Genomic DNA, 14,115 nt, shown 5'->3' with positions numbered 1-14,115 from the left:
GGGTATCTCTGCAATTTCATTAATTTCTTTGAAGGATGGTATTTTTAGTACTTTGAGCTGCATAGGTTGGAATTGAATACTTTTACAAATGATTTATGATACTTTTTGTGCCACAAATCATTTATTGAATATTTTTAAGAATTTAGGTGATTTATGCAAATTTTTCGCAACGCAAATCATTTGCATTCTGTAACCAAGCACCTATAAAATTGATTTCAGAAAATTATTTGCATTTTGCAAATGATTAGCAGCATATCAAGCAAAGCCGTTGTGTTTTGTTTCATTCTTTATTATTATTATAGTTTGGCAACTTCTTTTGAGTTAAGGAGTGTTAGCAACAAAAATAAAGTGGTAGAGAATGGATACGGTTTTTAAACACTACATGTGCCAAATATACAAAGGTAGCTATAACTATCACTTAAACCACGTCGGTGACCAATCAATGGCGATTCCATAATCGTTCTTTTGTGATCGTGTCGACATTGTATTGGCGTTCAAAATGCATTCCTCTTTAGTAGAGCGCAAAATCTGAGGTCTAAGCTTTCTTGGGGGATGAGTCGAATGAAGACTTCCCTTTCATTGTTTTATTTTCCTATTTGTAGGCTTTTCTCCCTCTAGAATTGGGATTAAACTTTGTCACTTGTCCTCCAATGTCCCTTTTTGGTGTGTCCAACTATAATATATCAAGTTGGGCTCACAACATAGGCCAAAGTACAGGTTTTTTGTTTAGGAATCAGACATTATTTTGGATGATCAAAGTCTTATGAGTAAAGCCCAAGAACTGAAGAGCTCGAAGATTTGAAGAATGAAGGAATTTAAAACTGAACTAAGCCTAACCGAACCTAACCCTTAGCTAAGCTTAATTTTAAGCCTGGTCATACCTCAGCCATGGCCAAGATTATTTTTTACCTTGCCAAAGGTGACCCATGGCCAAGAGCATTTTTTGCCTAGTCTAAAGGTGACCCCCACAGCCAAGTATAATTTTTGTTCAAGCTTTGGTTCACCTAAGGCCAATTCTATTACAAGTTCATGTGAGCTTAAATTTTGTTTTGGATAATTACCCTTTAACCCATTCCTTAATGACTTTTCCCCCAAGAAAATTCCTTTTTTTTACTCTTTTGCCCATCTTTTAATTCTTCAATAATCCCACAACTTTGGTCTTCTTATAAATTCTCATATTCTTTCAATAAAAACCTTTGGTCAAATTGGTCCTCACATGAGTGTAATTACTACCCTAACCTCATCTTGTTAGAACTAAACTAAGGTAGATCACCCTTATGCTCTCCAAATTGATCATCAATCCTAGAAATTTCAATGTAAATTGACCAAGTTCAAGAGATTTTGACAATTTTGTCCAACCCATATAATCTCTAGAACTTGTGAGCAAAGATATTCTTAACCCTAGGTTGTTAAAGAATTAACTAGGCTAGATGAACTTAATATCCAAAATCCTACCACATATTTACATACCATTTAGCCTAATTCTCCAAGACTTGACTCAAAGCCAATCACCTAGGACCTTTCTATCAGTTCCATATTTTGTTAATTTTGAGACATATGTTGAGTATCAGATCGATTTGTCATTGAAGACATATGAAGACTCCGGTAAAACTGCTCAATCGCACGCACCTCGACAAAAAACTTCAATATGTGTGCATAAAGCCCAACAGATAATGAGACCACCTAAGACTACTCCCCAATACTTAAATGATTAATAGGTCGACCCATAGTGATTATGAAAACTTTTTCCTCGTTCCATTCTCTCATCGAACTTTTTGGGAATCAAAAATGGTCATATAGGGGATATTAGAGATTTGACCACCCTAAGACCATCCTCTGTCCTCAATGATTTTTTGGAGATATTATACAAATAATATCTATCACATCTTCAAACCTTTTTGTCATCGAACTTCTCAAAAGTTCGTTTTGACTATAAATGGTATTTTGATAATTTCATATATTTTTTCATGGCCCACCCCCTATTGAAAGTTTGGGGATGTTCTACATAATAAGATCTATCAAATTCCCAAACGGTGTGAGAACGGAGCTACTGTTTCTATAATTTCCAACGGCACCACTGTCAGTGCCCAATGGCACCGCCGATAGAAATAGATAAACAGTCATATTTTTATCGTTAAACTTCGAAATGACCCTAAATGTTTTAAAAATCATTCTTGAGTTCATTTGTGGGTTGGATGGATCCCTAAAGAATTTGTACTCTCCCTTCTCCCATCTAGAAAGCATTCTATACACATTGGAAGGTCCAAACCTTAGTTGAAACCCCATTCAACCTAAGACTTTCCTTTAATTCAATCCCTTCTTCATATTCCCTCAACCTTTATACAAATTGGCATATCTATTGGATCAAGGAGCTGATGTTGAAGGAAAGAGTGAAGCACGAAGAACAAAAGAACATGAAGATCATTGGACTGTCGAAAAGATCTTGTGGACTCAAAAACTCAAAGACCTCAAAACTTGATTGGAAAATCTCTTGTATTGAGTGATTCTTTGTTATTTTATTTTTATTTTAAAAAACAAATGTATGTGATTACTTGGTTTAGCCCTCAAAAATCAAGTTCTTGTTAGAATCGATGATTCTTAACAAAAGTAGAGGTTTGTGAATTTTCGAGAGGATGTGTTCTCTCAATCTTAAGATTTTAGAATTTAACTTAGGTATAAAAATTCTATGTAAAAAGTTCGAGGTGAACCATAAACCTCTTTGATCGTGAATACCAAGTTCCTAGCTAGGAACCTTGGGAGTGGATGTAGTTACATTGTCGAATTATTATAAAATGCTTGTTTTGTGTTTGTGGATATGCCTTTATTAGTTTACACTTAGATAAATCTATACAATGAATGAATACTATGTTAAGTATGTCATGTCATGAATGTTTAGATTTTAAGTAAACTTCAATTACATTGCAAACTAGAAACTTGTCGTGAGAATGGATGTAGGCACATTGTCGATAAATTTAATGTTTTATGTCTCGTGCATGTTTTTATAATTCCGCAATTTACACTTAAACGTTTTGAATGTCATGCGATGCCAAAAATACCGAATAAGTAAATCGTATATGAATATTCCATTGAATGATAGGATTAAATGAATGATTAAATTCCAAGTATATTTTCATTAAATACATTTTAAAGACATAAGTACAAAATCAATATTAGGTAAATGACTTCGAACACATAGTAAAATTATCAATCTATGTTAAAATTTGATAAATCGAAATAAATTTTAATTATCTTATTTACCCCCCTTCTAGGACTAGACATGGTACGAAGCCCGAAATTCTCAATTAGTATTAGAGCGGGTTACTTTTGATAGGCTTAACATCTTAGAGTTGATCCCAAGACTTTGAACTATATCTAAGTCCGACAATGGACATCCTTTAGACCTCCATCTATTAATCAGCTCAATTATATATATTGGTAAATTAGAATGATGATCTTCATCAATTTCCTTGAATTATGATTTTTGAAACTTAGTAGAGGAATAGTATAAGCCACAAAAATAATTAAAAATTGATAGTTGTCATAATATGAGAATACTAAATTTTATACATGGTGCATTGCCCCTAGTGAACTTAAACTTATTGTCATATGTCGGTCGACAAAACAAGTTTGTCTTCCTTAGAAACCTACATTGTCAAAACATCAAACTTCAAATATTAGTAAATTATTTTGAGAACATTAGGATAGAATAAAATAATTTTGTTTGAGAACTTTATGCAAAACTTAGAGACTGTTGTATTTCTATGTACTTCCTAGGATAGTTTGTTTTGGAAGGAAAAATTTACATGAAAATTCTTAAGTCCCTTCTTAAGAGGTTAGGTTATAATGCGACCTTGATTATTATTTTGAGATGTGAAAATAATGAGTGTTGAAAAACTCATTGGCTCACTCACCATGGTTGAACTCCATTTCGAAGGTCCTTCCTAAAAGAGGTAGACGGTGGTCCTGATTCTTTTCTTCAAAGTCACCCCCTAAATAAGTAAATTCCATGTCATCTCATTCCTTCTCCCAATCTCATAGTAAAATTATCCTTGAGGAAAATAGTGAAAGTGAACTAGATTTTGAGGACATGACTTTGATGGGGACAAATTTGGCCCATATGAAGAGAGGATCACATAGGTTCAGTAAAATGAGGTATCTTGATGAAGAAAGATGAACTATTGGTAAACCTAAATATGTGTAAAAAAATGATACTAAATGCTATCAATGTGGAGGCATTGGCCATTTTTCCACAGTTTTTTTCTCGAAGCCTAGAATAACCAATTTCCAAATATATAAGTTCAACGGAACAACTAGCTGCATAAGCTACATGGGTTGACTCAAATGAGTTAGAGGGTGTTGAACAAGCATCTTCAAATTTTGAAGAATGTAACACCTCAGGATCCATATGACATCTACCACGGTCTCCATCCCTTATGTGGATGAAGTTGAGGATGAAAAGATATTGGTAAATGAATCTTCTTCTCAAGCAACATTCTTTTCTGATGATAAAAACGAGGAAGGCACCTACAACTTTTATGGCTAAATTAGTCCTATTAAAATTAAACACAAGACCATTTACTCTAGAACTACCATAATCTCTATTGGTATATTTTCAGTGGTAGAGTAAAAGTTACATGGGTTAAAATAGACTCTTTTACAAAAAGATGAATTATCTTTAGAGAAAGAATAGTCATCCATGTCTAAGGAAGTGGGAAATTATTCACCTCCTAAAGTGAAAATTTTTGTGAGGGACTTATTCAAGATCAAGATTACCAAAGAAAGTAGGTTCCCCACTTAAAACTTACCAAGGAAAGAGAAATTTGAGTTTTATAGGTAAATCCCTTCTCCTCCTAAAAATAATATTTTATCTTGAAAATCAATTTTAAATTGAAAAGTTAAGTCTATGGATAACCAGTACCTTATGATTCACCTTTCCTAAGGTGAGAAATTTTACACAATAGTATTTGGATAGCAGTTATTCCAAACACAAGACTAGTGGTCAAAACAAATTCAGTTACTTGGTAGAGTTTAATAGAGACTTTGTTACCTTTGGTGATAGTTGTATCGCTAAGATTGTTGGGCCTGACACGGTTAGTGGACTGAGAAAATCCAAGGTTGAAAGTGTCCTCTGTATGGATGGTTTGAAATATAGCCTCCTCAGTATATTTCAAATATGCGATAGAAAACAATCAATAAGCTTTAATCATGAGGTATGTGAGATCTCATATATTAATAAGGAAATTGATCATGAAAGGTCTTTGGACATCCGATAATTTTTTATTATCGAAAACATAAAATAAAAAAAAAACCATTATTCTGTGTGTAAGCAATGTGGTTCAAGTTGATGAGGTCTAGTTGTGACATCAACATATTGATCATGTTTACTACAAGAACTTGTCTCGATATGCTTCAAAAAGCATTGGTCAGAAGGTTGCCCAAGCTGTGGAGTAAAGCTAGAAATGTCTGTGGGAAGTATCATATTGGTAAACAAGTTCGTAGTACCCACAAAAAGATAAACACTCTAGCTATCTCAAATCCTTTAGCACTACTTCATATAAAAATCTTATGGATCCCACAAGAATTCAAATTCTAAGAGGTAAGAGACATTTTCTAGTAATGGGTGATGACCACTCCAATTTTTGTTGGATTGCATTCTTGAAGGACAAATTGGATACATTTGATAAATTCAAGAAAATTGTTAAGCAATCTCAAGTAGAAATGAGTCCGTCATTAGACGGATCTAAAAAAATCATGATGAAGAGTTTGAGAATAGTCAATTTATTGAATTCTGTGACAATCACAAGTTCTGACATAAATTCCCAGCCCTAATATTCTCTTAGAATTATGAAGTTGTTGAGAGAATCAACTCTGTTATGTAGGAAATGGCTTGTTATACTTCATAATAAGATTTTTGAGCTAATGTTGTAAACACTGCCTGATACCTTATTCCTTTGTATATCTTAAAACATGTTTGATCAACAATTGATAAACTGTAGAACAACTTTTCTCCCAATGTAAAGTTTTTTAAGGTCTTTAATAACAAATGTTATAGTCTTTAGAGACCATGAAAACCTAGGAAAGATTGACTTGAGAAATGGAAAGGCTATATGTTGATATATTCATAGTTATTTTTATCGAGTCATCAATTAGAGAACGTACTTCATTCAAAAGTCCATCAATTTTGTGGTTGACAATCAACCAACAAAAGACATAGGTTCTCCTGATTCGACGACAAATGATGAAGAAGTATTTCCTATCTCTTCCTCATCGTCGTCTCCATCGTTCGTGCCAAAATTCCACTGTTATTGGAGACATTCACTCTTAAGTCCAAAACTCACAAATTGATCCAAATTGATAAATTTGAGTGAGCAGTATGTGTTATTCTTATGAAATTATGTTATATTATCCGAACAAGTTTCTATCTGTAAATTTGGGATCGTAGACCCATATTTGTTTTAAAATACTCACTCGAGGAATGAAAAAACTTTTTGCTCCCCGACATAAAACTTGGTTTGATTTTAGACTCTCGAGTATGTGTACTTTTATTGGTATATCTAAGGTTCAAACCTCATTTTCGTGAATTGCTTCTTTTTAGAAATTTTCACGTTGTTGGAATCAATGTGGCCACATTGTCCAGAAATTCATTTTATTCAATAACATGGTGTTTATAAGTAAATTTGCATACATGTATCCTCACACTGTTCTTAAAATGAGACCATTTATGGATTATGGAGACTCATTGCTTCCCGTCAACCAATGTCCAAGTAAACATACACATGTTGGATAATCTTTAACTCTCGGTTTTTTCACCAAACTTGTAAATCTTGGGTGAAAACCGATTTTGTGCTTATATAGGTATATACGAGGATTTTAAGCCTCTTTGCTTTGGGTCAAAAATTGACCGAAGGTATGTGTGCACCACGAAACTTCGTTGGTCCACTAAATTTGAGCTAAAATTGGCAAATATTTGAGGACTTAAACTTATTCTATTTTTTTACAATCAAAATTGAGGTTATGACTTATCTTGGTGAAAATTTTCCTCAGGAAATTTTTTAGTGAGGAAAATTTTCACGTCACTTTTGGCCATTGTGGCCAACTTTGTCGAAACTTGAGCAATGACGAAAATTGATTTCATTAGTAAATTTGGATACATAGATCCCTTCTAAGAACTGTCTTAAGGTTCTATCAATTCCCATGCTCAGTTTTGACACATTGCATCTCTCTTGAATTCTCAAAAATTCTTCTAATTGGCAAAATCTTTACATTTTTTGTACGACTTCTTGAGAGAGTTTTGAGGTCGAAAAAAAAATTCAATTTTGGCATATTCAATGCATGAAAAACACAAAAATAGTTTTTTAAATTTTTTTGCCAAAATTATATTTTTTACGACGGTTGATGGCGACACCGATAGCAACATACAATGAACAAAAAATAATAATAATAATTTTTTCTTTTATTTCCTCTCGTGTTTTGTTTGCCTCTTAAGCTCTCAAACTTGATTCTTTTATATTTATTTCTCATTTTAAATCATTTGGTGAGTATAATGACCAAACGTGGTTACGTGGCACAATTCATGTATTATTAAGCTGTCTCGTGTGAGTATTTATATTGATATATTTTATAACTTCTCACACATCTATCATGTTACAATTCATATATTCTTATTTGTATATCTTTATTATCTTGTTAGCATGTTATGCTAATGTTTCAATAATAAAATCATTTTGGTATTTATTTTTCATCCAGTTGTTCTCTATAGTTAAATCTTTTACAACTGTTACGTGTGTGCTTGAGCGTTTGACATATTATTTTGCACACGTTTGCATGTTACAACCTTGAGTCATTAAGTAATATCTTTATGTGTTGTTTATCATGCCATATCTATGCTTAATAGTTATACCATATTTGGCATGTTCATGTCTTGCTTCCGGCATGCTTATTGCTCTGAAAGTTAAATTTATTGCTTGTATGACTATTATTTTCCCCTATGCTTATTGGTAAATATATTGTATCGACATTGGGTTGATTACATCATTTTTCAAATACTGACAAAAATGGAGAGAATGTAGTTTTCACCTGTGTGTACTGTTTCAATTGAATTCTACAGGTAAATCATTCAGGGAAATCAATACTTAAGGGGGAACGAAGCAATTAGAATCTTAGGCTTTTATTTTTTAAACACTTTTGTAAGCTTCTTATCGGGTGTAAGTTATATTGGTCATTCTAGAAAATTTTTCCAGTCTATTTGGTCTAATTTAAGGTTTTGTCTTGTAATTGTCAAAAGTGAAGATTGTTAGTTCCATATTTTGTCAATTTCGAGATATATGTTACGTGTCAGATCAATTTGCCATTGAATACATATGAAGACTTCAGTAAAGCTATTCAACCGCACACACCTCGATAAAAAACTCCAATGTGTGTGCACAAAGCCTAAAAGGTAATGAGACCACCTAAGACCATTCTCCAACACTTAGATGATTGATAGGTCGACCCGTAGTGATTAGAATTTTGTTTTTCTCGATTTGTTCTCTCATCGGACTTTTCAAGAATCGAAAATGGTCATATAGGAAATATTTCAGATTTGACTACTCTAAGACCATGTTCTGTCCTTGGTATTTTTTGGAGACATTATATAGCTAATATCTATCACAACTTCGAATCGTTTCATCACCAGACTTCCTAAAAACTCATTTTGACCATAAATGATAAAAAGAGTATTTTGGTCATTTCACTCATTTTTTTCATAGCCCACCGTTGGTGGAAGTTTGGGGATGTCTTATATAGTAAGATCTATCAGATCCCCGAATAGCATGAAAAACAGAGCTAGCGTTTGAAAGTTATGACCAAAATACCCATCAATAGCATTTTTGTAATTTCAAATGACACCACCATTGGGATTTACAGTGCCACCGTTAGTATCCAATGGCGTCACCGATAGAAAGCGATAAATGGTCATATTTTTAACCATTGAGCTTCGAAAATGACCCCAAATGCTTTAAAACTCATTATTGAGTTCATTTGTGGGTTGGATTGATTTCTAGAGAACTTGTGCTCTTCCCTCTCCTATCTAGAAAACATTCTCTACACATTGGAAGGTTCAAACCTTAGTTGAAACCCCATTCAATCTAAGGCCTTCCTTTGAGTCAATCCTTTCTTCACATTTTCTCAACCCCTGTACACATTGGCATATCTTTTGGAGTAAGTAGTTGATGTTGAAAGAAATAGTGAAGCATGAAGAGTCAAAGAACTTGAAAACATGATTGGAACATTGGATCGTTGAAAATCTCTCGTGGACTCAAGGGCTCGAAGACCTCAAAACTTGTTGAAAACTTTCTTGTGTTGAGTAAGTCCTTGTTATTTTATTTTTATTTTCAAAAACATATGTATGTGGTTACTTGGTTCGACCCTCAAAAACCAAGCTCTTGTTAAAATTGAGGATACTTAACAATAGTAGAGGTTCGTGAATTTTTGAATAATAAAATTCACAAATTTTGAGAGGATGCGTTCTCTCTATCTTAAGGTTTTAGAATTTAGCTTAGGTATAAAAATTATATGTAAAAGGTTCGAGGTGAACCATAAACCTTTTTGATAGTGAATACCAAGTTCCTAGGTAGAAACTTTGTGAGTGGATGTAGGCACGTTGCTGAACCGGTATAAAATACTTGTCTTGTGTTTATGGAAATGCCTATATTAATTTACACCTAGATGAATGTATGCTATAAATGAGTACTATGTCAAGTATGTAATGTTATGATTGTTTAGATTATAAGTGAACTTCAATTGCATTGCAAACTAGAGACTTGCCATGAGAATGGATGCAGGCACATTGTCGATCTATTAGATGTCTTATGTCTCGTGCATGGTTTTATAATTGCGCAATTTACACTTGAATATTGTGAATGTCATGCGATGGTAAATCGTATATGAATATGTCATTGAATGACATGATTAAATAAAGGATTAAATTTCAAGTGTATTTTCATTAAATGCATTTTAGAGACATAAGTGCAAAATCGATGTTAGGTGAATGACTTTGAACACATAGTAAAATTATCAATCTATGTTAAAATTTAATAAATCAAAAGAAATTTTAATTATTTTATTCACCTCTATCTAGGACTAGACACGGTACAAAGTTCAAAATTTTCACTTTCTATCTTCCTTAAAGAATTCTCTAGAAACTATAATATTTTACTGTCTTATTTCTTGATCATCATGATTAGAGAGACCTATAGGTGAGTGAAAGACCATCAAGTCCAAGTAGATGATAGGTAATTTGAGTTTTGTCTAGTGGTTTTGTTGTGAATATTAGGAACCCTAGGATTTAAGACAAGTTTATCCCTAAGGATTTCCCAAAACTCTATAAATAGGACCATCATCCAAGACAAAAAGAAAGAGAAGTTCAAGTAATCCAAAATTATGTTTAAATCTCTCCTCAAAACCCTCTTACTTGCCAAAACTCTGTCCAAATCCCTTCCCAAATACCCAAGAAGCTCTAACAAAAAAGAAGACAAAGAGACCAATGTGGGGTTTAGTTGTGACTTTTCAAAATTTTCCTATGTATCCCTTTTTAAACCTTCCTCCTTTATCTATTCCCCCTTCTTTACATTTAAGCAAGTTTACTTTTAAGCTTTCTTTGTTTTTAGCAATATAAATCTTAGTTTGCTTTAGTTTGAGGCATGGAGGTAGAGAGTAAAATTTGTTAGACCTAATCTCCTCCTATAAGTCCTCAATAAGCTCTCAAGAGCATTAAAGTAGTTAGTTATTATTTATTTACTTTCCTTGCAAATTTTAAATTCCTAAATTAGATGTTGTTTACTTCCTTGAAAATTTAAATTCATAGAATAAACTTTTTTTATTTTCTTTCCTAATGACTTAAGAGGTAGAGAGTAATCTCTCCTTAAAGGTAATTTTATCTTTCTAAGTCTATTACATGCATATAATATATGCATAAACATCACAATATTTTCTAAAATGGCTAAGGGTTAAAGGAAGGGATCTACCTAGATCTACACCTAAATCTCTAATCTAACAAAAAATAGTCCTAAAGAGGACACAACTCATGCATAAGATCCCTAATTTTTTCATGGTGGTGTTTGACTCATGGACACCTTGTAAAGGCTAAACCAACACAAAAATGCTCCCAAGTGAGCATATAACTTCCTAAAAGAGCCTTTGAATCCAAGAAGGTGAAATTCATACGAATTCCCACTAAAATCCTAGGCTCACCAAAAATTCCAACAAGTAATATTTCTATTTTAGCTTGCTTATTAGTTCAAATACTTAGTTTTCTAAAATTAGAATATAGTTTTTTTGTCATTTTAATTTTTTCTATAATTTTGCTTATTTTCAAAACCCAAAATTAGTTTTCTAATCATATTATTTGGTCCTACATTGGTAACCATTTAAGGATAGGAGGGACAAAGTATCTAACACCTTCCTTGTCTTTCAACCAAACCTCCTTATCTTAGATTTCTAAATAAATCATTTTCCCTTATCTTTTGGATATGTGAATCACTACACGCCAAAAAATAGATTTAAAAAAACATCTTTTATAGTATTTATTCATACTTTAATTAAATGGGTGGCAACTCTTAAAGCTGTGTAAATGAGCTTAAATATCTCCAAAGGTTTTGAAGCCCACGTATCTATAGCTTGGCGACTCTATTGAAGAATTCAAGGGTTCAAACCAAATTTTAATGACCATTAGTGTAAATTTTGAAACATTAACTTGTTATATTTTTTTTAAAAACTAACTTGGTTTTATTATCTTTTTTTCATGTGTGGAGAGTGTTTGTAATAATATGGGGTTGATTTGCTTATATGTTTGGGACTGATTTCATTGTAAAATTGGCACACCTTTTTTTTAAATGCACTTATGCACTTTTCGAACATAGCCCATACACAAACCACTCGTCCTACACTATTACAAACATTCCCCACACATAAAAAAGAAAAAAAATAAAAGAAATAAAACCAAGTTAATTATAAAAAACTAGGAAGTTAATATTTCAAAATCTACACCAATGGTCATTAAAATCTGGTTTGAACCCTTGGACTCCCCAGTAGAGTCATCAAGCTGTAAATACATGGGCTTCGAAACCTTTGGGGTGGTTTGAGCTCATCTACAAAAGTTTAGAAGTCGCAACTATTCAATTAAAGTATGAATGGACACTATGAGGTCAGATTCCAGTGAATGGTGCTGATAGACTCTGCCTCACAAATCCGATGTCACTCCTGCCACCAACTTATTAGTGTCGACGTGGTACTTGCCAAAAATTCTCTGATTCTCAAGTTAAAGAAGTAGAGGAATAATCAAATATACTGGTTAGACCTCCAATCCGCTAAAAAGGGACCCCTTAATCTGTACTTAGTGTGCTATTTATGGATCCTCCTCTTCGAATCAGGGTTTCTCCCTTTCATGGGAGGTGATCCCAAAGAATCCCCTAATTTTTAGGATCCTAAACGAAATGGGAATCTTTTGGATTAAATATGCTATACTAGGGAAATCTCCTCTGAGATCTTTGCGCTTGGCTTGCGCAAACAAGAATTATGGATATTATTTGACCAGGTCTGCCTTGCTTAGCAGACCAGGTCTTGTTTAGTGTTGTGATATCCTTCTAGTTAGGCCAAATACTTTCTACCTTGGCCTGCCCTTCTGCTGGGCAACGCCTCGTATGTTGATCTACGTATGGTACTACTTAACCGACTTAGACACATGTACGGTCTAGATAACTACGTGGTTATTTTGCTCTATAATTACCCCTTCTTGAGAAGATGAGAAGTCCCGTCATCTTCTTAAGACACGTAACCTCTTTTCTATTAGTTGCCAGATTGTTTATAATTATTTCTATTCTTAATGAATCGACGCATTTAATACAATGTTGTTTCAAATCTTTTCTGACGGCTAAGATGAATCGTCTTTCATCTGTGTCCATCAACGTGCCCCACTATCATCAACACTATGCCCCAAGCTACGACGGTCAAGTTGGATTAGGCTATCTTCCTAAACGTACGTACTACTTTACGTTCTCCTTTAAATAAGAAATTTTGTGCTTACTTTCCTTCTTACTATGCTATTACCTTTTGTACTTTTATCTTTTTGTGCTTACGACGCCTTTTTTCTTTTTTTCTCTTTCTGCTTCATTGTCACTCTTACCTCTCTCAAGCTGAGGTAATCTTCTATTCTTATCTTCTCTTTTCTACAAACTTGATTTCTCAATGGTTGCCAGCATGACCCAACTTTGGAGGAGACTTTATATCCTTGTCTCTTTGTCAATCTAGGTCTACAAAGACTCCAAGGACCCTAACGAGTGTCGTCAAGGGGAAATTATGGTCTATGCTGATCAAATTAAGGTTGACCTTAGTTTTCTTCTCTTCCCCTTCCTCAGGGAGGTGTTGAGTAAGATAAATCGGGTCCCAGGCCAAATGTCTAGCAACTTTTATAGTCTGGTGGAGATAGTGGAGAAGATGGGCATAACCCCTAATGATTTCTTCTCCAAGTATAATCTGAAAGCTATTCCCAGTGACCTGGGTATTACTCGTTATCCTCCAAGAGTGCAGTAGTCGGATTGGCTCTGTCCCTTCCTAGTACTGACAAAAGGTGGTACAAAGACCCCTTAATTATTTTCGGGAGCTAGGAGTTCACCCCTGGCGCTACTTGTGAAGGATTTAGAGTCCCTCAGATCTTTCAGGGTAAGACTGGGTTTTAGACACCTGGTTGTGTCCCATTCTTCAATTTTTGTCTATAGTTGAATTTAAATTTGATTTTGCTTTCTTTTCTTTCCACATAATCTTTTGCCTTTTCTACTACTGAGGCTAAGAAAAAATAGTGCAGAGCATTCAAAGATATGAGGCTAGTGGTAGTGGGCCTTTAAACCAAGACGGCTGATAGGATGGCAGAAGGAGATCAGATCTATTTTCCCCTTCTATTTTGCCTTAGCCACCTGCACAACGAGCCTCGTTTGATCATGTTGAACAGATCTTGGGAGGCCTTTATTCTCCCTTTGCCCTTATTTCTATCCTTCCTTCTCCTCCAACCCCTTTAGGGTCTTCTGACACCATGAACATTAACCTTTCGGAATTCTCTCCCTCACCCCTACTGTTAGGGATACT

Source organism: Akebia trifoliata, chromosome 14 (assembly GCF_017979445.1).
Source record: "Akebia trifoliata isolate Shusen 1 chromosome 14, ASM1797944v1, whole genome shotgun sequence".
Classification (NCBI taxonomy): domain Eukaryota; kingdom Viridiplantae; phylum Streptophyta; class Magnoliopsida; order Ranunculales; family Lardizabalaceae; genus Akebia; species Akebia trifoliata.
The sequence above is the reverse complement of the archived record's forward strand: the minus strand, read 5'-3'. Positions refer to the sequence as shown.